Raw genomic sequence first — 24,697 nt, 5'->3', positions numbered from 1 at the left:
TCTAATTAACCTTGCTAGTTTCCCTACATAAAATTAAAATATATAAGAGATGCCTTGTTATGAATGACACAGAATGTCTTGTTTTTGAAATTTATTTTTATTTCATGACACTGCTGTTCCTTCACTTAATGGAAATAAAATGGCTTAAGAATTCTGCCACTCTTTCATGCCCTCTTTAGTTGGTTTATGGTCAGGTTTCCTTCATTACGGATATTATGTCATATTCCATTGCTCCAAATTTTTACTTTTTTCCCAGGCTCCCCTTACCCTGAAGACATCATGTCATTTTACTTCAGGAACCATCTCTAAATGATAAGGTCTTAAAAATACATATATAACCATTATGCCACTCTCATACATACCAAACTTAACAATAACTTACTGTCATCCAATATGTGGCACTTTTTGAAAGAAGGCTGTGATCAGGCGTGAATTTGTTTCCTTCTGTCTCAAGGTCCTCTTGCCTCCCTTTGGACATTCTGTCTTCGATGCTTCCACAGCTCTCTTCGTCTACTCACACTTCTCCCCCTTCTCTCATTTTTGACTCCTCTCAGCTTCTTCCCGGGATTTTTAGGTACGCCAGTGTTCTTTTAACACATGCTTACATACATGCATACACACACATGCACACGCTCCCAGATGGGCCCAGCCTTCAGGCCACAGGCCTCATAGCTGCTCAGTTGCTCTTGTTCAATCCTCACAGCAGCTGTTTTCCATTCTGAGAGCATCCTAAATCCGACTCTTAGCTGAAGACGGAGTGCTCTATAGTCCTACCTTCCTGAAATGTTTCAGTATCTCTTCCCAACACTTCAAAATGTGTCTGTATCTTTGCCCTTCTTTTCTGCCTACTTATCTCATGAAACAAGTGATTTTACTTTCCAAGAGTAACTCGACTTCCTGTGATACTGAGGCAGTTGCACTGCTAATTGTTCCCTTCTTTTCTCTATTCACTGACTCCTTTATTTCTGCTTCTAGATATGCCTCAGTCTCTCAACTAAAAAAAACAAAAAGAAGAAGAACAAAAATAAGGATAGTCCTTTGAATACTATCCTTCTCTTCCTATTACCAACAAAATAGTTCATTTATTAGTGTATTTAGATGACACGATACACTCCTTACTTTCTATTTTACACACACTCCCAAGCCTTAAGGTACAATTTTCCCCTTTTATCTTATGGTTCCCTCATGCACAAGTCATCATTAGCTCTTCATTGTCTTTCATATAGCATCCTGACCCCTTTTCTTGGTACTTAAGATTTCCTCCAATCTAGTTTCTACTGCCATTTTCTTTCTTTCTTTTTCTGAGACAAGGTCTCATTCTGTCACCCAGGCTAGAGTGCAGGGGTGTGATCATGGCCCACTGCAGCCTTGACCTTCTGGGCTCAAGGCCTGTGCCACCACCACACCTGGCTAATTTTTCTATATTTTTAGAGATGGGGTTTTGCCATGTTGCCCAGGCTAGTCTCGAACTGCTGAGCTCAAGCAATCTGCCCACCTTGGCCTCCCAAAGTGCTAAGATCACGGGTGTGAGTCATTGCACGTGGCTCTACTGCCATTTTCAAAATCATCTTCCACTACTCTCCTACATAATTAGTCTACACCCAACACAGAGGTGTACTCATTTTCCCATATCACATCATTTATCTCTGAGAGACTGGCAGTGTAGCCAGTGTGCACGTGCTTACATGCTAAATCAGACCTAGATTTGAATCCCAGCCCTGCTACTTACTAGTGATGCAACTTTGAACACTCTGGCTTGGTTCTTTCCTTGGTAAAATGGGGATGCAGAAGATTTATATCTCAAAAAACCTTTGTGAACATTCAATGAAGCAATGCTTGTGGCACCCTCAGTATACAGCAAGTGCTCAATAGATGTTAGCTATTAGTGTTACGGGTCTCCAAGAATTTACCTCCCCTTCATTCATCATTCAGTCAGTGCTTAACTGACATTTATGAAGTGCCTCCACCTACTGACTGACATTCAGCTAGTCCCAGGCCACTACAGACAAAAATCCGTGTAGCCCCTGACACACGAGGTTCACAGTTGGGGAAGGTGGCGACAGATAATCTCAAATGCCTTTCAGTCCTTTCCTTCTGCATAGATGCCACCCCTCCTGTGAAGCCTGCCTGTCGTGGCCCCCTCCTTGACTGACCCCTGTGCACTGCCTCGGGATGCACTTTTTTTCTGAACTCCAAGTGTTCCCGGCCAGCTTGCCAGCTGTTTTCTTGTGCTCTCTAGTATGTTTGTGTGGGCTCTTTCATCAGCAGCAAGGCCTTCAATGCAGGGACTATTCCCTGTGCCTGCTGTTACCTTCAGCCCCAGCCCCTATAACAGCACCTGACACAGGAGAGAAACATAATGAATATGCTGGGTGAGTGACTATGTGCCTTGCAAATGGTCATGTATTTCAGATTATTTCATCTGGTCTTCAGTCAGCATTATAAAACCTCCTGTGGCTTGTGCAACCCCAGATAATCTCTGGATTGTATAAACAGGATTATAGCTTCTTCATATTTTCTTTCTTTTTGTTGTGGGGGCAGAGGGAGGTTTGCAAGTTGTTTTCAACATTCCGATTTTAAAACCTGAACAGTAATCATTCTGAGTCTCACCCATGTTAATGACTTTTACCCACAATTTGCAATCTAAAGGAGATTATATATGAGACACTTTGGCACAGTCTCTGGCTTATGGTGACTGAACACAATTGTGTTCCACCTCTTCTTCCCTCTCAAATTTACATTTTCCCCTAATTTGCCCCCAAATCTCTTTCTGCATTTATGATGCATATTCCATATTTTTAAATTGTATTCCATGACACAAATCCATTTTAAAAAACACTTTTCCCAAATCTTACTCTGTTACTGAGATAACACCACAAATTCAACTTCCTCTCATTCTTCCTTCAAATTTTCCCCCAAATTTCCCTTCTCCTGTTCTATACATCTCCCACACCGCTGACAGGGTCTTCTTCCCAAATAGTTTATATCGTACATCTACTTAGAAAGCCCTTTTATGTCCCTGTAGCAGCTGAATGAAATTTAAATCCCTTAGCCTGTCACACTGGGTGCTTTACAACTGAGCCCTAAACTACCTCATTTGCCTTATCTCCATCTGTCACCTTGGGTACCCTAGGTTTTTGCTGTACCGAGTTTTTCACTCTTCCTGCAATATGCCTTGCCTTTCACTATCCCAGGCCTTGGCACACACTGTTCTCTGGTTGGAATGCTCCACAACCATTATTTATTGGGAAAATTCCTCTTCACCCTTCAAGGCACATAGTTCTCGTGTGATGTCTAGTTCTCTTTGGGAACGTTTTATACTCCTTTCTTGGCTCCCGCAGTGCATGGTTCATATTTCTGTTAAATATTTATTGAGTGTACTATGAGTTATAAGGTTTAAAAAATTATAAAAATAAGGGGCTAGTTAAAAATTGATGTAATACACAAATGTGTACAGTAATAAAGAGAATATATACAATTTTGTAACTTTTTTCATTCAACAATATATCATAGGCATCATTCTATGTGAGTTCATACAGCTCTCAATTATCTTTATAGTATTTTATTGTATAGGCTTGCTATAGTTCTACTTATGATAGAAATCTGTCTTTTTAACAGACATCTACTTCCTTCCAATTTTTATGTATTATTTTACATCATGTACATATGCATAATAAACATCTTTGCAAATATATCTTTTTGCATCTGTGACTAAATTTCAGTAGAATGGATTCCTAGAAGTAAAATTGCTGATTCAAAGAGTATCTTCAATTTTCATAAGTATTATCAAATTGCCCTTCAAAGACATTCTAAAAGTAGACACTCCCTTCAACAGGATGTGAGACCATACTCTTGCCCTTTAATAAATTTCATAGTTTGTTTCATGTAAGTTTTATGTATTTCTTAACTTGATTCATGGTTATTCAATAATTTTCTGAACTATTAATATCAACATGTGGATCTTTTTCTATAACTTTTTTTTCTCATTTGGAATTGATAATGTATAGGAAAGCAATTGATTTTTGCATATTCGCCTTATACAAATAATCTTTTATTGACCTCATTATTTCTGATAGTTTTTAGTTGATTCCTCTGGATTTTCTATGTAGACAATATTTTTCAATACTTAAATATTTCTTCTTTGAGTTTTAGATTAGTATATTTAAAAAAATAGTATCATGCTTGAATTTATCAACAGAATTTTGGTAGTCAAGATGACAGTACTTTTTCCCCCCTTAATTTCCTAATTTGAGATATTCTTTCCTAATGTTGACATATTCTTGAATTCCTAGCCAAAACCTGCTTGGTCAAATTATTCTTTTAATATATTTCTGTATTCAGTGTGCTAATGTTTAACTTCAAGTCTTTTCTTCTATATTTTCCATTGTAATTCATTTTCTTATTTTTGTCCTTATTTGAATATGGGCCCTTTGAGGGCAGAAAGCATACATCACTCAGCATACAGCATACATCGGGGTAAGCACACATACATACATACCCACACCACATATAACACTAGGTACACATAGTAGATGCTAAAACGTTGCCTTGTGTTTGTGCTCTGCAGACCCAGATTCAACCCGCAATTCTAACTCTTCCTAAAAATGTGAGCAGGTCACTTGACATTGTGTCTGTTTCTTCATTTGTAAAACATGATATTACCTCTTCAAAGGACCAATGTAAAGATTAAATGGAAAAACATTTACATATCTATGTTAAATGTTAAATATCTATGGCAGTGTTTAGAGCAGTGAAAGTAATTAAAGTTAACTCCCTTCTTTTTCCTTTTAAGATAGAAAAATAACCTGGATTTACCTGTCATGGCAGAATTATCAGGGCGATCCAAGAAGTTTTTTGCAGGTAAGATTATGAGTGACTCTAAACTTTCACTCCCCCACTGCAAAATGAACTAGTGGATGTCAGTCTTCTTTTGATCACTGTCAACAAAAACATTTGTTGGGCAGATTATAATTACAACTTCAGAAAACCTTAATATAGTATAGATATCACTGTCAATTAGTAAGACATTTATACTGAAATTATAGGTCATTCCTTCATATTTCCTACTTCAACCACATGTATGCAGATATGAACAGAAATACATATACATCTTTATCATTTTTGCTTTTAGACTATCTCTTACATGTCCTGAAAGACTAGGATTGCTACTGACTTATTAAGTCACCAGTTTAGCAATAAGCTTGAGAATTTTATGATGAGAGTGGTCTAATTTGGGCTTTTTATTTTTACAAGAAGAGCAAAATAATACCTGGACTGTTTAAACCTGAAACCTTTCTCCACCAAACTTAAATATTAATGTTTTCTCATATACAGGAGAATACGTTCTATTGCCTATGCATGAAGCTGAATCAATGTCTCAGTAAAACCCTCTGGTGTCATCTCACTGAATGGTTTCAAATAGGAATACAAAGCCCAGATGAAACTAAGATGAGATAGTAGAAATTGTGACAGGGCTATTTTTGAAATGATGCTCTTAGGAAAAGCTGCTGATTGAAATCAATACCTCAAGACCCGGAATTTGAAAAGACTATTTCTGAGACCTGAGAGGGTCACTGAATAGAAGTGTCAGTTGATGGTATTCAGACCATGCAATTGCTTTCACCAAGGTGCCTCTGTGTTTACTTAAGTGACTTGTGGTAGCTGGTGGCTGAGCATACATTGAGAGAGTCTCCCTCGACTCAGGCTCAAGGGAGGAGGGGACTAGAGGGGACGTTGTCTGCGGTTTAAATGAGGAAGTCCTAGTGTGCTATATTGAAGGAAATGAATTGAACTGGATTTTCTTTTTTATTTATCCTTGGGAGAAAAAAAAATCTGTGAAAGGTGTGAAGAATATAAACGTTTTAAATATTTAAAAAATTGGTGTACCCAAACCTTATAATATTCTTCTCAAACCAAGTCCTATTTAATATATTATAATTGATCAGGAAAAATTCATTTGCACAGATTCCTGCTAATGTTTCCAATTTTCTCCAAGGCACATGGAGTCATTTTCTTTTTGTTAAGTGTGAAATTTTGTTTGCGGTGATATCCTAGGGTGTGGGGTAACACAGAAGCTATTCATGCTATTTCAAGATGCTTTATATAGAAGTTGCCAGATCATTTAATTATACTGAGTAAGATTTGAGACTATTTTGTTGGGTGGGGGGAAGTGTGGATTTTAATGAAGCTATTAGTCAGTTTTTTACAGCACTAGATTGTAAATTTTAAATTATAGAAAAATTTGATTTATCTATTTTTGTATGTCAAAGTAAATCAATCACATTTCAGCATCCTTAGCATATATGGTGTATCTTGATTATTAACTTTGTTCTCTATGTTTAGGATAGTTCATTTGAATGAAAATGAATTTCTTTGTATTCCAGGTGCTCTGAACCCAGCTCTCCACTGTCCCACTACCCATGGGACTATCCCAGATTGATATGCATGTTACAGGTGCAGATGACATCACAGACAGAGGAGTAACAATACCATCCCCCCACTCCCATCCAGAATCTGTCACATGCTGCAGATTTGGACATGCTCTTCAGAACTGTAAACTTGGCCAAACTGCATGTGAATGAAGCTTTGGACATGGAATCAAGGTTTTAAAATGTCAGAAGAACAGTTTGAAAAGTGAAGTTGTCCCATCAGCTGCCTTACTCATGTAAGACCATGTTTTAAAAGGGTAGACTCTGTTGTTGTGGCCATTGTTCTAAGAACTCTTCTAGTAGAAACGCTGTGAACATAGAGACAGGTGTGAGGTAAGGCAGGGCTGGGTGATCAGGAGCCTTGGGAGGAAAGCAATCAGAAAGAGGTCTTATAAGTTGTCCACTGTGTCTGTGTGGCAACACATCTGACCTGGAATCAGAGCCCGATCCTTGAGCATTTACATTGTGAGATTACTATAGCTATGAGGATTCTGCCCACAAGACCCAAATGGAAGTTTGCCTACTAGGTCTCTATAGCTTATATACACGCCTGCCAAAAATTATGTGGATAGGCTGGAAGTCCAACTGGAAATTTTCTGCCATTTCTGCTTTTGGATATTTTGGAATCTGAAAACTCGTAAGATCATATAGCATAAATGTGACAAGTCCTTGAACTCTCTTAAGTCTTAGTATCCACAACCATAAAATGGGGTAGAGTTTCTACTTTAAAGGATTGATAAGGGGATTTAAAGTAATATCTTCAAAGCATGGTAGCATAGTTTAACCCAGGACATAATTAGCTCATCACTCAATAGATATTACTTATTATGATCAGTACTATCATAACTATAATTATTATTCTCACATTGTTCTTTGGCCTCAATTCTGTTTCTAGGAATAACCTGAAGTCAGAATATATATGAGTATTTTTTAGTTCATGAGATTTTAAAGGGTGTTGCATCTCATCAAAAGCATTCTTTATAAAAGGAAAAAGAAAACGTTGGAATGTATGTCATAGTTTTATTTTTATTGCAGTTCTTTAGTGGAATTCCAATATTATTAAGCATGTTTTATGTTTACAGAATTATTTAGGGTATAATCAAGAATACCATAATACTGTCTTCATAAATGGGCACTGTTTAAAAACTTGGCATAATTAGTAGGAAGATATTCATAGTGTAGGTCTGACATTATTATGACTGCAATATAAATTCCACGAGGTGAAGAAGACTCAGAGAAAGAAGGCTACAGATTTATCATAGTATGATGCATTTGCAATATGGATCATACTTATGTTTTTATTTGCCACAGACAATGTAAATTAGGAACATCTGAACAAGGATTCAAATAATTTAGCATCTGTAGCTCACTATAAAATATGCTGTTCTGATGCCCAGAAAGGAAAAAGAAATTTACTGTTTTCTAACTCTACTGATATGATTTGGCTTGGGGTCCCAGAGGTAGCCTCCTATCAGTGATGGACAGGGAGTCACTTTGAAAGAAAAATGGGAAAATGGCAGTAGATCACATTATTATTTCTTCCTCTTCTCCCTTTAGTAAAAAAACACTTTCTTCTTTGGTCCAGATCATAACAATGAATAAAATCCTTTAGAGGAGGTGAAGTTTGGGGTAAAGATATCTTCAACCCATTTTCCATCTTAATGTTATTTATTATTCTCTTGCTGAAATCATAAGCTTTAGGGAATGTAATTGAACAATTGAGCATTTAAATTTATATAAATATCTGAGGTTTGGTGAGGTATTCTTAATGGCTATAAAGATTTCTTCTTGGACAACTTTGCCAGCATGTACAAAGAACTGTATTGTGCTCAGAACATAAAGTTAATCACTATGGCAGTAGACAATGGAAAGAGGGCCTGCAACAAGCCTGGAAACTTACCATACGTTTTCATGCTTAATCTTCATTAGACAGATGAGGAAATTGAGGCTTGGAGATTTTTAAACGACTTGCTCTAGGTCACGAGTCAGACTTTTCATTTATAATAAAGATAAAATATCACAATTTGGTTACGGGTGAATGAAGCTGTGGTCATATATCAGGGTAGTGGGCATCTGCTTTTTAAATGTATTAGGAAAACCTGGACTGCCACAGGAGCTGCGAGTCCAAAAGCAAATGGAAGCTGCCAAACCGCCATGACGAGGATATTGGCACTGGGTGTGTAGGATGGATGGCCAGAGAGTTTTCAGGTGTGTTGATGAGGAAGCCCAATGGAAGATGGCACTTTCCTCATTTCACTCTGAGTGGCTGGGTGCATTTTTGAAGTGAGCTTCCAAGTTTTCTCATTATACCACAATTGGGGAAATTTGAGTATAAGATACAGCTTCCCTAAGGCCTGAGAGATGGCCTCACTGTTGTCTAATCTGCAATCTGGCTGAGGCATTTCCCCTACTTTCTGATAGTCCCACCGGGGACAGAAGGGGCTTCTTGCTGCACCCATTTAGCAACAAACAACAGCTGGGTAGTTTGGATCCAATTTAGCCACATAATTTGCAAGTGGCTCTAAGCAGACCTGAGGAATCCCACGACTTTCTCTTAGCTGTGTGTGTTGAGTTCAGAAAGTGGAAACGTCCCTCTGGCCTCCCAGGCTACCATGAGAGCCGCAGCTTAATGCGGAACTGATTTCTTTCTTTGAGCAATAATAGCAAAGCAAGCACTTCAAAAAGACCAATCCATCTCCTCTCCATAAAATGTTAATACCCTTCAATGTACAAAAAAGAGAACAAGCTTCTCACCCTTTGCATGGCAAACACCAACTGAGAAAAGTAAAAAGAACCAAGGACATTTGAATATCCTCTTTTGCAATCCATCTATTATCCATTTATCCCATATTGCAAAAAAAGCCCATCCTCTGTGTGGCTTTCCTGTAAGCTTGAGCTTTCCTTACGCTTGGAGTTTTTCGGGGAGGGACAGGATCCTCAGTGAAGCAGCCTCCAGCCCTCCCCAGGAGGCTGGTGACATGAGGATCCAGCTCCTGGGTGTTGGCTGTGCTCCTTCATATCAAAGCCAATGCCTCCAAGTGGAATTAGGACCAGACATTTGGGAGTGGAGATGTTGTTTTCAAGATGCATGTGAGCATGAACTTCTGCAGTGCTTGCAACACTGTCATCCTGTCCTGCCCAATCCCCTTTCGAAAGGTTACACCATTGGGCTCTTTATTTCTCTTTGCTTTCACCAACTTTCTATGCTCTTCAGTGCCCGTGCTAAAAGCACGCAGTCACTTTCAGTGGGAGAGGTTTTTGATGAGGAGATGGGTAAGGAGAAATAGTGAAAAGTTTCCTTAGTTTCACACATGCTTTTACATGATGTGAGGGAATCAGGGACAAGTTCTTTTGTCTTGCTTAGTGCCTCAATGAAGGTAGCAAACTATGCTCCATTCAGAAGGAAACTTCGGGCCCTCTGGAGAATAGAAGAAAGAAATTCACATTGCATATTCTGGATAAAAAATGTTTGAAATAAAGTACTATTTTTAGGGAGAAATAACGTTGGCATGTCACCCTAATTATATCATAGAATCCTAGTGCAGGAGGAGATTTTTAGCCTCACCCTCTACTTGTATAATAACAATAATTAACAAATATCAGATGTGTACTACATGGCCAACCCTGTGCTGTGCTGGGGACTTTATATGTAGTATCTTCTCAGATCTTTACCTGAGCTCCTGTGAATCAAGTACTATTATTATCCAATTGTATAGACCAAACTAACTGAAGGTTTGGAATGCACAATGTAGATAATAATAGTACTTGATTCACAGGAACATATTTGCTTAAGTTCTCACTGCTAGTTAGTGCTGGGGCTGAGATTTAAACACAGGCTCTGACAGAGCTGATGATCTGAACCACCATAGAAACCAAGCAAGGCCCAGAGCCTCCTAAGTTCATGTTCTAATCTGTGCAAAACTATCGCACTAAATTGCCACTTATACTTCTGGTGTATGAGACAAATGGGAGAGTTTGTTGATGATATCAAACAATGTCAGTCATATATTTTACAAAAGAAAAAAATAATTCAAATTGAAAAGTTCCTGTTTTTTAAATGTGCCTAATATATGAGTCACTCAAACATTAAACTTTGTTTGGAAATTTATAACTAATATTATCAACACTGACAGTGTGTGTGGGTGTGGTGTGGGTGTGAGTAAGATGCAGGCTGGTGGGATGGAAGAGAAAAGCAATAAGGAATAATTTTAGGGTGTTAGCACACTGTGTAGGTTGGTGGAGGTACGGAGTAAGTATTGGGCCTACACAATAAGATTTCAATGGTCTAGACAGGCCTTCTGACTTTCAACCTGTTTGTGAAGACTGAAACTCTAACACTTCTTCCTGACAGTCTGTTACAATAGGACACCATAGCCTCATTATTTATTTGTTCCTTAGTGGGAACTAGTTCGTGGTTTTTTTCACTGGATGTTACATGTTATGGAAGTAGGCAAATGACAAATATAGTAGAAACATAGTAAGTGGAAAAAATGGGTGAGGGAAAATATTCAGAAAGGTAATATTCATGTAGATAGATCTCAGTTTGCCCAGGGCAGGCTTTACTGTAACCTTGTGTTTCCTTGAAATCTATCCATGTAACAAAATCACATTTGTACACAAATTAATACAAATTTTTTAAAAAGAGAAAGGTCTGGTCTGTGAAATTAGACTGCTTCACAGAATCTGAGTTAGTCTTTGGGTTCTTTTTGCAACAATGGAGAAATACTTGCCCATAATCTTATCTAACTGATTTGATTGATTTAATAAATATTTTGAAACAAAGATTTTTCTATAAGGACAGTATATAAAGGAAAGAAAGAAGTGGTTTTTCAAAAATAATGTTTCCAAATTATGGAAAAACATGTTATTGTATTAATGACTGGGATGAGGAAAATCAGCATTCACAAGGCAATTCTGGAAAGAGGATTGTTAACACTAATTAAACTAAAAATGATATCACCTAAACATGTACATAATGATTTTAAATTTACAAGCTCCTTTCATATGGATCTTGTTGATCCTCTCAAGACTGAGCAGATGTCACCAGCTGTATTTTATAAAGAAGAAAATAAGAGAAAAATGGATGATTTGCTGAAGAGGCCACATGTGGCAAGTTTAGGACTTGAACTTGGATCTTCTAGTTCAAGTTAACGGATCATCTGTGTCTTAGTGCAGGGCAAATGCTATACAAATTTTGTCATGGCGAGTGAGTGGTTCAAACCTTTGTCTAGGATCCAAGAAAAAGTTCCAAGTGCATGAATAATGTTGCTTTATGCACTAGCAGGAAATTTTTTCTTTTATAATAATATTTTTTTCAGACTTAAAAATGCATTTTCATTGTAGAAGTTTAGAAATAAAGAGGAAATTATGAAATATTCACAATCCCATCATTCAGAGATAACAATTCTTACAATTTCTGTATATTTCCTTCTGGAATTTATGGATCTAGCTATCTACCTATCTATATATCTATTTATTTATCCATCCATCTGGATCTATGGATCTATCTATCTGGATATCTATCTATCTATCTATCTATCTATCTATCTATCTATCTATCTGTCTGTCTGTCTATCTATATCTATCTACTGTGTATGTATATACTGTTTGGTAGCCTGTTCTTTATATATTTGCTTGTGATAAAGAGGATCTCTAGATGACAGTCAATTGATGATATAAATAACTCTTTTGAAGGGAAAGTGAAATGTGTATGTAACCTGTAACCTGGAAAAAAGAGGAGAATGGATGAAAGTACTGCTGAATCAAACCAGTTCCTGCTCATATGATTAATAAGGGAAAAGCAGAGATTTTATTTTTCTGGTCAAAGATTAAGATGTGTGACACTCGGCACACAACTCTATGGCACACAGCAGAGGCTGCAAATCTGTAGTGTGCTTTGAGAAGTTTCTTTTCTCTACAGGCTGAAGTGCAGTGTACTTAGCTTACCTCGTACTTTAAACAAAAATGGTTGCCTAGGGCTGACAGTTGCTCAGTGTAGGCCTCTGTCTTAGTCCATGCAGGCTACTATAGCAGATTGCCATGGACCAGGTGGCTTATGAACCACAGAGATTTATTTCTCAAAGTTCCAGAGGCTGGAAGGTCCAAGATCAAGGTGCTTGGATTAGGTGTCTGGTAAGGGACTTCTTCCTGGTTCATAGAAGACCGTCTTCTTCCTCTGTCCTAGCATGGCAGAATAAGCAAGGAACTCTCTGGGCCTCTTTTATAATGGCACTAGTCCCATTCATGAGGGCTCCGCCTTTATGACCTAATCTCCAAATACCCTTACATTGGGGAATTAGGTTTCAAACATACGAATTTTGGCGGGGAGACACAAATATCCAGTCTATAGCAGCCTTTTTAATGGCATGAAAACCTCAAATAAAAATACATTTTTTTCAGAAGTTGGTGAAATTGTGAACAAATTAAGAATTACTGAGATTAAGAGTTTTTAAATGAAGGGTATAGTAGTAAAGGGTTGGGGAATGTATTAGTTTTCTATTGCTGTGTAACACATTTTCATAAATGTAACAGCTTATTGCAATACCCATTTCTTATTTTTGTTGTTATTATTGAGCTCTTTCTTGCCCAAGCTGGAGTGTGGTGGCTTGATCATGCACGTTCACTGGAGCCTCAACCTCCCTGAGCTCGGGCAATCCTCCCACCTTAGCCCTGCCAGTAGCTAGGACTACAGGAGCACACCACCACATTTGCCTAATTTTTGTATTTTTTGTAGAGACCAGGTTTTGCCATGTTGCCCAGGCTGGTCTTGAAATCCTGGGCTCGAGTGATCCGTCCACCTCGTCCTCCCAAAGTGATGGGATTGCAGGTGTAGCCACTGTGCCTGGCTGCAATGTCATTCATTAGCTCACAGGTCTCTAGTTCAGAAATCTGGGCAGGAACAACAGGGTTCTCCACTGAAGGCCTCACAAAACTATAATTAAGGTATTGGCCAGGCTGGGCTTTTTTCTGGAAAGCTCGAGGGAAAACTCTGCTAAGGTAATTTGGGTAACAACTTCAGCTCCTTCTGGTTGTAAGACTGAGGTTCTGTTTCCTAGTGTCAGTTTTCAGCAGGGTCCTCTCTCTACCCTAAAGTCTGCTCTCACTCCTTGGCACATATTCAAACCAGCAATGGCTTATAAAATTTCCCTCATGCTTTGAATCTCTAACTTCCTCTTCTGCCACCAGCTAGAGAAAACTCTCTCCTTTTAAAGGTCTCACTTGATTGTGTCAGGCCTACCAAAATCTCCATACCTTAAGGTCAACTGACTTGGAACTTTATACCTACAAATTCCCTTCACAGCAGTATGTAGATTAGTGTTCGTTTGAATGGGCATGGAATAGAAATCTTGGGGTTAGGAAGACCATCTTTAGAATTCTGCCTGTGTGTCACAGGGAGGTTAAAACACTGCCATTTTTATAATCTACCAAATCACGCCTTAAGTCTCCTCTGTACTTCCACACAGAAAGATTGAGAAATGTTATTGCCTTAGAAAACTTAATAGGGGCCGGGCGCGGTGGCTCAAGCCTGTAATCCCAGCACTTTGGGAGGCCGAGATGGGCGGATCACAAGGTCAGGAGATCGAGACCATCCAGGCTAACACGGTGAAACCCCGTCTCTACTAAGAAATACAAAAAATAGCCGGGCGAGGTGGCAGCGCCTGTAGTCCCAGCTACTCGGGAGGCTGAGGCCGGAGAATGGCGTGAACCCGGGAGGCGGAGCTTGCAGTGAGCTGAGATCCGGCCACTGCACTCCAGCCTGGGCGACAGCGCGAGACTCCGTCTCAAAAAAAAAAAAAAAAAGAAAACTTAATAGGGCCAGGCGTGGTGGCTCACGCCTGTAATCCCAACATTTTAGGAGGCCAAGGTGGGTGGATCACCTAAGGTCAGTAGTTCGAGACCAGCCTAGTCAACCTGGTGAAACCTCGTCTCTACTAAAAATACAATAATTAGCCGGGTGTAGTGGTGTGCACCTGTAATCCCAGCTACCCAGGAGCTGAGGCAGGAGAATCGCTTGAAGCTGGGAGGCAGAGGTTGCAGTGAGCTAAGACCACGCTACTACCCTTCAGCCTGGGTGACAAAGTGAGACTCTGTCTTAAAAAAAAAAAAAAAAAAAAAAAAAGGAAAACCTAATAGGAAAAGTACTTTTATTATCATATTACAGTAACTGGTCACACAAGTGGTAAGAGAGTGTTAGGCCTCAAAGCCTCCTGTCTGCTACTGAGGCCAAGCTCTTAGGCTCCTGGAGTTACTCTTCGCTATTTATTATCTTTTCATGGGTTTGTTGAAAGACAAAGCTCATAGATACTGTATGGGGACTGTGGGATAAAGTTCATCTGTTTCATATGTTACATCATTTGACTCATATTTAAGTAACAATGTCTTGAGCCACCTAATAGGAACTAAGATCCTTAGGGCAATATGTACGTATTAGTCGTTTCCATGTGGCTATGAAGAACTGCCCGAGACTGGGTAATTTATAAAGGAAAGAGCTTTAGTTGACTCATGACTGGGGAAGTTCGGTTCAGCATGACTGGGGAAGCCTCAGGAAACTTACAATCATGGTGAAAGAGGAAGCAAGGCACCTTCTTCACAAGGTGGCAGGAAGGAGAGGTGACCAGCAAAGTGGGGAAGAGCCCTTTATAAAACCATCAGATCTCATGAGAACCCATTCACTATCATGAGAACAGCATGGAGGTAACCACCCCCATGATTCAATTCCCTCCACCTGGTCTCTCCCTTGACACATGGGGATTATGGGGCTTACAATTCAAGATGAGATTCCGGTGGGAACACAAAGCCTAACCATATCAATGTGCTAAGCCCAAGGTCCTGCTTGGGAAGAATTTCTATGTTCAGGCATGGGGCCAGCTATTGGTTTGGAATAACAAATAGTTATTTTTCTACACATAAACGACATGAGAAGTATTTAACGCATTATGTTGGGTATCAGTTTCAGGTAGTTTGTCACCTTCTAGTTATTAAGGGCTGGTCATGGTTAAGAACTTAGACCCTGGAGCCAGGTTCCCTATATTCAAATTCCAGTGTTACCCCAAATCAGCCCCTGGCCTTTGGCAAGTTACTTCTCCCAGTCTCCATTTCCTGTCTGTAAAATGGGGACAATAATAGAACCTGCCTCAAAGGACCTAGAACAACATCTGGCACATAGCAAGGACTCAGAATATGTTGGCTGACATTTTCTTACCATGAAGTATAGAAGGCTTAATTTAGTCTTATTTTGTGTTCTTTTTTTGTCAATCTTATACAGGTAGCTTGATCTTCTTGCTGAGAAATGATCGAAACAAAGTGTCTTAGACAAAAGTAAAGTAAAAATTTCTAAACAGAGCAATTTTTGCTCCTTTGTTAGAGAATAATTCCACCACCACCCTGCCCCCCGACCACCACATTGATAACTATAGTTTCTATAGAAGAAACATAATTCCTGAATTAGCTCTTACAGGATAGTACCATGGAAGAGATTGTTTGCTAGTGTATTTCCATGACCTAACAGACACAAGTTGCCTCTAGATTTGAATCACGTAATTACATTTTCCTCCTATTCTAACAGGACTACATTTTATAATACCTGTAGTGAGTTAGTATAAAGCTTATTACTCTTTACATTGGTACTCTCAATTTAATTGATTCTCAAGATCTTCTGCAAAATATGTGGAATCCCAGAATCACTTTCAAAATGAAAGCTATGAGATAGATAGAGAAATTGTGAGGAAGATCATGTTCTTGACTGGTAACACAACAGTATTTTCAGGTTACATATAATATCCCAACACCATTACTTTATTCCATTCTCAGGACTCTCAGAAAAATAACTAAGAGAAACTGAGATGAGATCTAGGAGAAATAAGTAATAAGATTATTAGAAAATATAGAATTCAGTGTGCTTTGGGGCTTGGGATTGACCTTCCTGTTACAAAGGATATTCGTTTTGAGTCAAGTAAAAGGAGAATATAAAATATATACACTAGTATGGAAAGGTCTGTGGGAAGAATATTTTACATTCTCAAAAAAGGCAATTGGTATATGATGTGCCCAAGATTTGTAAATTCATATACAATAATTAATGAAACAGCTGACAATTATTGAATATCTACTAGGTGCCAGGCTCTTTACATATACTCTCTCACTTAATGGTCATAAATGTTACATCATATACATACTATTGCTGTGATAAGTCTGTTAAGGCATTGCTTGCAGACTTGTATGTCTGCAAGGCATTGCTTCCTTTTTCCATCTTTAAATCCCAAGTAAACTCCTACCAATGCCCTTTGTGTCAAAGATGGCTAGTAAGAAGGAGAGTGTCTTCTCACAAAACCTGTAGTGCTCTCCAAAATCTATTTTCTCCTCTTCTTTCTGGCATACTATAAGACTGTATTTTCTAACCCCCTTGTATCCAGATGGGGCCATAATTAAGTCTTGGAGAATAAAATGTGGTGGACATGATGCAAGCTTCTTTTAGGCCTGGCTCCTAAATCCCCTGCATTTTCCTGAGCTTTCTTTCTGCAGACTGGATGCAGGAGATCCAGTGATGGACACCAAGGCCATAGAATATGAAGAAACTACAACTACCAAATAGGTGGAACCTAGCTCCCACATTGGTGAGTAAAACTATCTCCACACTCTGTCCTTTGACATGAGTGAGAAATACTTTTGTTGTGTTAAGCTAATTTAAATTTTGGAGTTTGTTATATTAGCTAACATTACTTATCCCCACCTAAACCAGTTAGCATAAGTGTTTATATATTTGCTAATACAAAAATGAGTCAAAATAATAAGAGTAGCAACACCTATTGTCTGTTAATTTAATGCCAAGGACTGAAGCATAGAGAGGTTAACTCACTTAACCAAGGCCACCAGATAATGAGTGGTAGCACCAGGATTGAAAACTGGGAAGAATGGCCTTGAAGTTCATGCATTTATCCATTTTGCTTTGGCATTTGTTTATAAAACATATCGTGTTATCATTAATTTTGCTTTAAAGAAGTAAATCATGGAGTGAAGTGAGCTTCAGCTAACTTTTTGCTCTGATCATTTAAAAAAATCTTGTTATAAGTAGCTACAAGTAACTATAATTTTCATAGCTGAAAACCTCAGTCCTTAGGTCACTGAATAATTATTGCAGCACTTATAGCAATGCAAATATATATGCATTGTCCTTACAGTTTTCTTTCTCAGCTGGGCCACAATACCTCCACTGAGATATGTCATATCATGTCTACCCATTTTTTTTGTTGTTTTTTTTATTTGGCAGGATTACTTTTTGTTCCCATTAGTCCACATCTTCCATATTTCTCTCTGTACTCCAGCTATAAAAGGAGAACAGCCTTTAAAACGCCAAGATCCTGGTTGAGATGCTAGAGGTGGCCTGTGTTAATTTGTGTGAATAGAGGAAATGCCAGTTAAGGGATAGCCATTCTACAGACAAAAATGCAGCCCTCTATACTTTTACTCCATGGGAATATATTATTTGTATTTCTTCTTTCTTAAGCCTCTTGTCTATTTGTGTTAGGTATTTGTCTTACATATTTGTCTCCTACGTAAAGTATGCTCACTAAAATGCCACTGACTTTAAGGAATTTTAAGTATTATATGTGATCCTTGTAGAAAAACCATCTTTGAAGTGTAAAAATAAAAAAAGTTTTTTAAAAGCTAAATTAGAAACAAAAAAGATCTGAAAACTCTGGAACGTATACATATAGAAATGGTTCCTTGAGGACCATATGTTCCTCTTTGTAATACAAATGTGTCGAAAGAGCAAATATCTGCAAAAATCAACTACAAAGAATACCATGCAAGTTAATGCATATCAAGCCATTCAGTCATGAGAAAAATTTGGAGTAACCAGCAGTGGGTCCATCCAGATCCTCTCTCTGCAATGGTGATAAAATTCCAGATGCAGTGCCAGCCGTGTGTGTGGAGGCTCCAGGATGGAGATACCCCTGGGATGTGTGTGCATGAGGAGAGGGGCAGGACCAGTTCAGCACAGCCTGTTTGAAATGCTAATGGGTTATGCTTTCTGCTGATAGAGAAGGTTGGTTTTTTTTTGCAAAGCGTTAAATCCTTCTCTCCTTTCCCTCCCTCCTCTATCTTTCCAGTAGTAATTCTAGCACATTCTATCGATTGACTCATTCTGGACTGATTTTTACATTCAAATTTGAAGAATAGATGCTCTAACTCACAGGAACATAAAAAGGCATCATAAGGAAAGCAGTCCAAGTTAAAAAGGAGTAAGATGGGAAAGTACTCAAAGGGCTACTCAAGAAGAGGAAAAGAGAGAGAGGGAGGGAAACGAGGAGCTGGTTAGTGTGGGTGTTATCTGTGCAAGGCAGCAACTTGGAGTTCCTGAACACGTAATGGACCCTTGCCTAAAAATATGGCAATGTCAATATTAGCTGTGGTTTTGACTTCAGTTATAATATATTAATGTATATATAGAACACATATTGCGAACAGTGAGAACTGAGTTTTCATCTGACAGGCCATCAAAGGGAATTGTGTTAACTAGCAATTCCACACATCTTCAGCTGAATGATCAATGGTGCTAAATGATGCTGTGCCTGTACAGAATGGGATCCTCAAGGGCCTGCACACCATTAAGGAAAAAAAAAAAAAAACAAATTTATTCCATTTAAGACAGTGAATGTACTTTTTTGCATTCATATCTGTAATCCATATACAGCATATACGATAAAATCCATATACAGCATATATGATAAAAATGGTAATCCATATACAGCATATATGATAACCAGAGTGCTTTATTAATAAGGACATTTTATTTCTAATAAGGCTGTGGATAATTTATATTCAACAAACTGACTTTCTCTAACTCATATTCCTTCTTATTTTGAAGTGGAGCTTTTCAGGGTACTTAACTGTGGTGTCTGGGGATGATGATGAGGCTCATTTGTTGAGGACCAGAGAAGGAAAGTGTATTTTAGGGCTTCCCACTGTGCCTTCTTCTCCCTCACATTCCAGTCAGGTTCTCCCCTTAGGAAGTCCTGTGATAATCATATTCAGGTTTCTGCTCTCACTGGATGCTTCTGTTCAGCCCTACAACACTCTCCTTGAATTTGTTTCTAGCCCTAGGGTTTCCTAATCTTTGAACTTTTATTTTCCCATCCCTGCTATTAGAATTTTTGTTGCCTTTGCAGTTCCATGCACAGAACTGTATAGCTAAGAGTAGACTTGTTTCATTGAGAGTCATTGCTTTAATTGACAGCATTTGTGCTCTTTGAGAGCAATGTGAGCCCATCCATGAGAGAGCCCACCCAGGTTACTGGGAAGTGTGTGCAGAGGTAGCAACAGTGAGTTTGAAAGACACAGAGAACTTCACCAGTTTTGCTTTGGAACTTCAAGATCTTCTCTTCCTTCCAACTAAGGCTAGATGAAAACTAACATTTAAGTATCTACTAACTGCTGAATGCTAACAGGGTGGTACAGTACTAGATCAAACCTCTGTACATAACAATTCTCTGCCATATGCCCCTGGTTTGGGAAATCTCTGGATCCTAGTGTGTCTATCAGAACTGGCACCAAGCTGCTATCAAGCAACTGAAACATTTTATTTTTCATGACAATTTTATATCACTTCCAGACCTTAAAACTTTTTCCATTTTACTGAAAATTCTTGGTTTATTTGTTGGCAGATCAAACGCTGTTCTTAAGAGCACATATTTTAAAATTAACTGTCCTTTAACTTCAGTGAACAAAACCTGCCTGGAAAGCTTTTCACCCCAACACAAACTCCTTTAATTCTTCTCAATTCCTATGAAATGAGGAAAAAATTTAACTCCCAGGACCTGTGGAATGAGTATCTCTCTACACATGGTGCAGCGCATGTGTGCTTAACAGTCTACTAAGGCAGTAATGCTTAGTGTTGAGAAGTTGGTGAATTTTGTATGTTTTGAGCCTTTGTTAGTGCACTGATTTAAATTTCATTTCTAAGTTTGGGTATATTTGTTTTATGAGGAAGGTAGGTGATACCTACTAATGTTGAAGCAACATTCATGTGACTATGCAGCTCCAGGCAGCCTCAGTTTCTCCCTCTCCTGGACTCTGGATTGGACAGACTTATTATTCAGAGGGTTCCAGTGTGATTTTTTTTGGTTGAAGCCCTGGCTCTGCTGTTTTCTAGCTATGTGACCCTTGAAAATTTTCTTGACCACTCTAAGCCTCAGTTGCATCATTTGTAAAGTGGAGATGAAACTAATACCTTATCATAGATAGGGTTGCTGGATTATTAATTGAGATACTACACCTAAAAAGCTTAGAATAGTGTCTCAGAACATGTTAGCAATTATTTTGAAGTGGAAACATTCACTTCAATGTGGCTCACACCTGTAATCCAGGCACTTTGGGAGACCAAGGTGGGGGGATCACGAGGTCAGGAGATCAAGATCATCCTGGCTAACACGATGAAACCCTGTCTCTACTAAAAACACACATGCAAAAAAAAAAAAAAAAAAAAAAAAGAAAGAAAAACCCAAAAACGTGGTGGCATGCACCTGTAGTCCCAGCTACTCAGGAGACTGAGGCAGGAGAATCACTTGAACCCAGGAGGCGGAGGTTGCAGTGAGCCAAGATCGCACCACTGCACTCCAGCGTGGGTGACAGTGAGACTCGATCTCAAACTAAACAAACAAACAAAGCATTTTTCTTATTAAAATTTGGTTTGTGTTATCAGACAAGAAGTGAAAAAGCTTCTCATTGCATCTCCTCTGAAGTGAGATAACAATATTCCACGTACCGCTGAAATTCTGCTTTTACTATTAATTTGCTCATCGTGCCTTTCCATTATTAGTGTTAGTAATGGCATTTGCCAATCTACCTACATGTGTAAAACTATAACCCTGTCTGTTTTCTGAAGTAATAAATTGTTAAACCACAGCTTCAGTACCTTCAGTGGATATTATCAGAGAGCCTCCTTCATTCATGGTCTATCTCTGGTTCTTTGGTTAACTATGCTTCAGCTTCACAGGGTGGGCTCTTGGAGGTCATTTTGATGTGCATCTTTATTTGTGCCTTTAGGCAGCATTGTCAAGACACCTGATCTGCAATGGACCAGTCACATTTTTTCGTTCAATGATTTGGCTTTGAAACTAGACCTCTAGTTACTTCATGTGGCTGAACATGTAGACCTGGAGGCCAGAGGCTGCAATGAGTCATGGGTGAGGAGTGGAGAAAGGCCTATCTGCAGAGAGAGAGAGAGGAAGGGAGTAGACAGTAGAAAGAAGCCAAGATGCAGTTTGGAGAGATTGGAAGAGAGCTGACCTCCAGGATGCTTCCTGGTGTGCAGTCCCAGTTGCATTCTTGGCCTTCAGTTTCATGAAGAATTCTCCATGTATATAACTAATGCTCTGTTTTCATTTAAGGTAGCAGAGTAGCATCCAGATACCTTAAAGACTCCTGGTTCTCATCAGCGATGATCTCAAATGAAGTGCACAAGTCCATTGCCACCACCCACAGGCTCCTGCCACTCCTTTGTGGCCCTCTGTTATTCTATTGCTCTTCTATTTTTATGCAGTGAAACTCAATCTCCATGTGTGTTTCAAACAGTTAAATTTTGTTAACATTTGGAACACAGAACGGTTCATCTGCTTTAGTTATGTAAATTTGGAATTAGTCTAATTTTATAGTTGTGCTGAACGTTTAATAAATAATTGATTAATTCATTTATTTCTAACCAAGGTTTTGAGGGATGTCTCTAAATCTGTGAAGAATATTTGAAATGGTTTGTGCTAACTCATGTTTAGGAAAGATTATCCTTAGCAAACTAATAAAGCAACAGAAAACCAAATGCCATTATGTTCTCACTTATAAGTGGGAGCTAAATTATGAAAACACATGGACATATAGAGGGGAATGACACACATTAGGGACTATTAGAGAGTGAAAGGTTGGGGGGGGATCAGGAAAAATAACAAATGGGCACTGGGCTTAATACCTGGGTTATGAAATAATCTGTACAACAAACCACCATGACACAGATTACCTATGCAACAAACCTGCACATGTACCCCTGAACTTAAAAGTTTAAAAAAGAACAAAATGATGTAATGTTTCTGGTATCAATTGAGATAGAATTTCAGAGCAAAGGAAATCACTGCTTTGGTCTGGCTCAAAAACTGGTCCTTGAGGATGATCCACAGAAATTTCCCAACGTATGTTCGCTAGAACTCTTGTTTTCAAGGATGTTAATGGTGTAATGAATAAAGGCATTCCATGTTCAGACATGCTGTGCAATACTGAATTTAAAGAGAGTTAAGTTCTTTTCTTCATTAATTTTTTTTACAAGCGATTTTATATGGTGATATATATTGTGATTCTCTAATCTGTGTATAGTTTTGTAATTACTAAACTAATTGGCCATGGAACCTTTTTTCTATAGAGAACATCTTTTGAGACTAGTGTTCCTTGGCACATGTTATAGAAACCATCCCCACAGGGTTAACGGGGATTACACGCTGGGTTCTCGGCAGAAATACAGTTATAATTATGTATTAGTCAGACTGCACTTTGGCCCATTTCCTTGTAATGAAAAGTCATGTAGCACTAAATACTGACCATTTGCATTCCCACTGGTCTTACAGATAGGATCACTGATGGCTGAGGCAGGAGAATGGCGTAAACCCGGGAGGCGGAGCTTGCAGTGAGCTGAGATCAGGCCACTGCACTCCAGCCTGGGCGACAGAGCGAGACTCCGTCTCAAAAAAAAAAAAAAAAAAAAAAAAAGAATTACAAGGCTTTATGTTTAAGAATTGCTTAAGATGTTCTTCAGATCTTGAATTCCAGTGGAATGGCTGATGCCAACCAATTTATAGACCCCCATAGAGGAATCACATCAGTGTAATAATGAAGTTTTTTCATCTCTCTCTCTCTCATGACTTCACTCTACACTCTTCAACTAATTAGTAGTCCTCACACCTCGGCCTCCTGCAAACCCTTTAAACTCCTTAGAACCAGCTCCTTGGAGAGGTGGATTTGAGATTCCCTTCTATCTCCCCATTCAGTTCTTTCTCTGCTGCCATCCCCAATGTCTTGTATGTTGACTTGCTGCACACCAGGCAAACAAACCTATAACCTTTGTTGTGTATTGTTCTAAGGGAAGTATTTGGGGAAGATTGTGTTGCATAGTGTTGCTAGGCTTGACCTGCTCTTTAACTGATTACATAGCTTTTTCACTTGTAAATGATGCTAAAAGTCCTTTGAAATTATAGGTATTTATAGAAAATCAGATCAACTTTTAGGTGACGTTGGCAATAATAAAACCATAATACTAATGACATTAATAGAAAACTGTTTCTCTACTGGGTGTCCTACAATTCAATTCAGTTCTGACACTATCTACCTGAGTTAGTGTCAAATGTCACAAGTTAAAGGGCTGAGCTCCACAAGACTGACCCCCCACTTCAAATGCCAGTCACAAATGCCAGTAACTCAAGTCTGAGTTACCACTTGTGTTTTGACTGACCAGCTATAAATTGAGGTTTCTATGACCCCTGTTCTCAGATTTGATAATTTGTTAGAATGGCTCACAGAATTCAGGAAAGTATTTTATTTGTACTTTCCAGTTTACTATAAAGGAAAACTCAGGAACAGCCAAACAGGAAAGTCGCACAGGGCAATGTATGGGAGCTGGGGTGTGTATGTGCAGAGTTTCCATGATCTCTCTAGGGAGCTACCCTTCCAGTACCTCCATGTGCTTGCCAACCAGAAGCTCATCACATGTCAAGAGTTTTTACAGATCTTAATCTCTAGATCTCCTTCTTATATCCTGGATGTTGGTGGGAGGAAGTGAAAGTTCTAGTTCTAATCACTTGGTCTTCCTGGTGACCAGACCTATCCTGAGTCTACCTAGGGACACCATTCCAAGTCACTTCATTAGCATAAACTCTGACAGGATCAAAAGGGGCTCCTTATGAATAATAAAAGCCATTCTTATCACTCAGGAAATTCCAACGGTTTTAGGAACTCTGTGCCAGGAACCTAAGGATAAAGATGACATACATTTTTCTGTTATAGTACAGGCACATTTCAAGGGCACAATGATCACCCCTACTAGATTTCATGCTCCTTCAAGTGTCTTATTTATCATTGAATCCCTATTACAAGACCAGTTGATGCCAGTCAAGTTGGTTGGATTGAATTATTAATTTACTAAAGAGTTAGGGTTAAATATTTCTTATTCTTTCAAAAATTACAAGGTTGTGCATTTCTTTTTCCAACAAAGGACTTCTTTAAAGCACTTCTTT

At 38.7% G+C, this 24,697-nt stretch overlaps 1 long non-coding RNA gene across 1 annotated transcript; it reads left to right on the top strand.

Annotated features, from left to right (window-relative positions):
• Positions 1-1,456: 1,456 nt before the first annotated feature.
• LOC103883880 lies at positions 1,457-22,128 on the top strand. Its single transcript, XR_646257.4, has 3 exons — positions 1,457-6,664; positions 16,841-17,041; positions 21,818-22,128. It is a non-coding gene; the product is annotated as an uncharacterized LOC103883880 (long non-coding RNA).
• Positions 22,129-24,697: the final 2,569 nt, after the last annotated feature.

This window comes from Papio anubis, chromosome 6, assembly GCF_008728515.1.
Source record: "Papio anubis isolate 15944 chromosome 6, Panubis1.0, whole genome shotgun sequence".
Lineage (NCBI taxonomy): Eukaryota > Metazoa > Chordata > Mammalia > Primates > Cercopithecidae > Papio > Papio anubis.
Note: the sequence above shows the minus strand (reverse complement) of the source record. Positions and strands in the feature narration are given on the sequence as shown.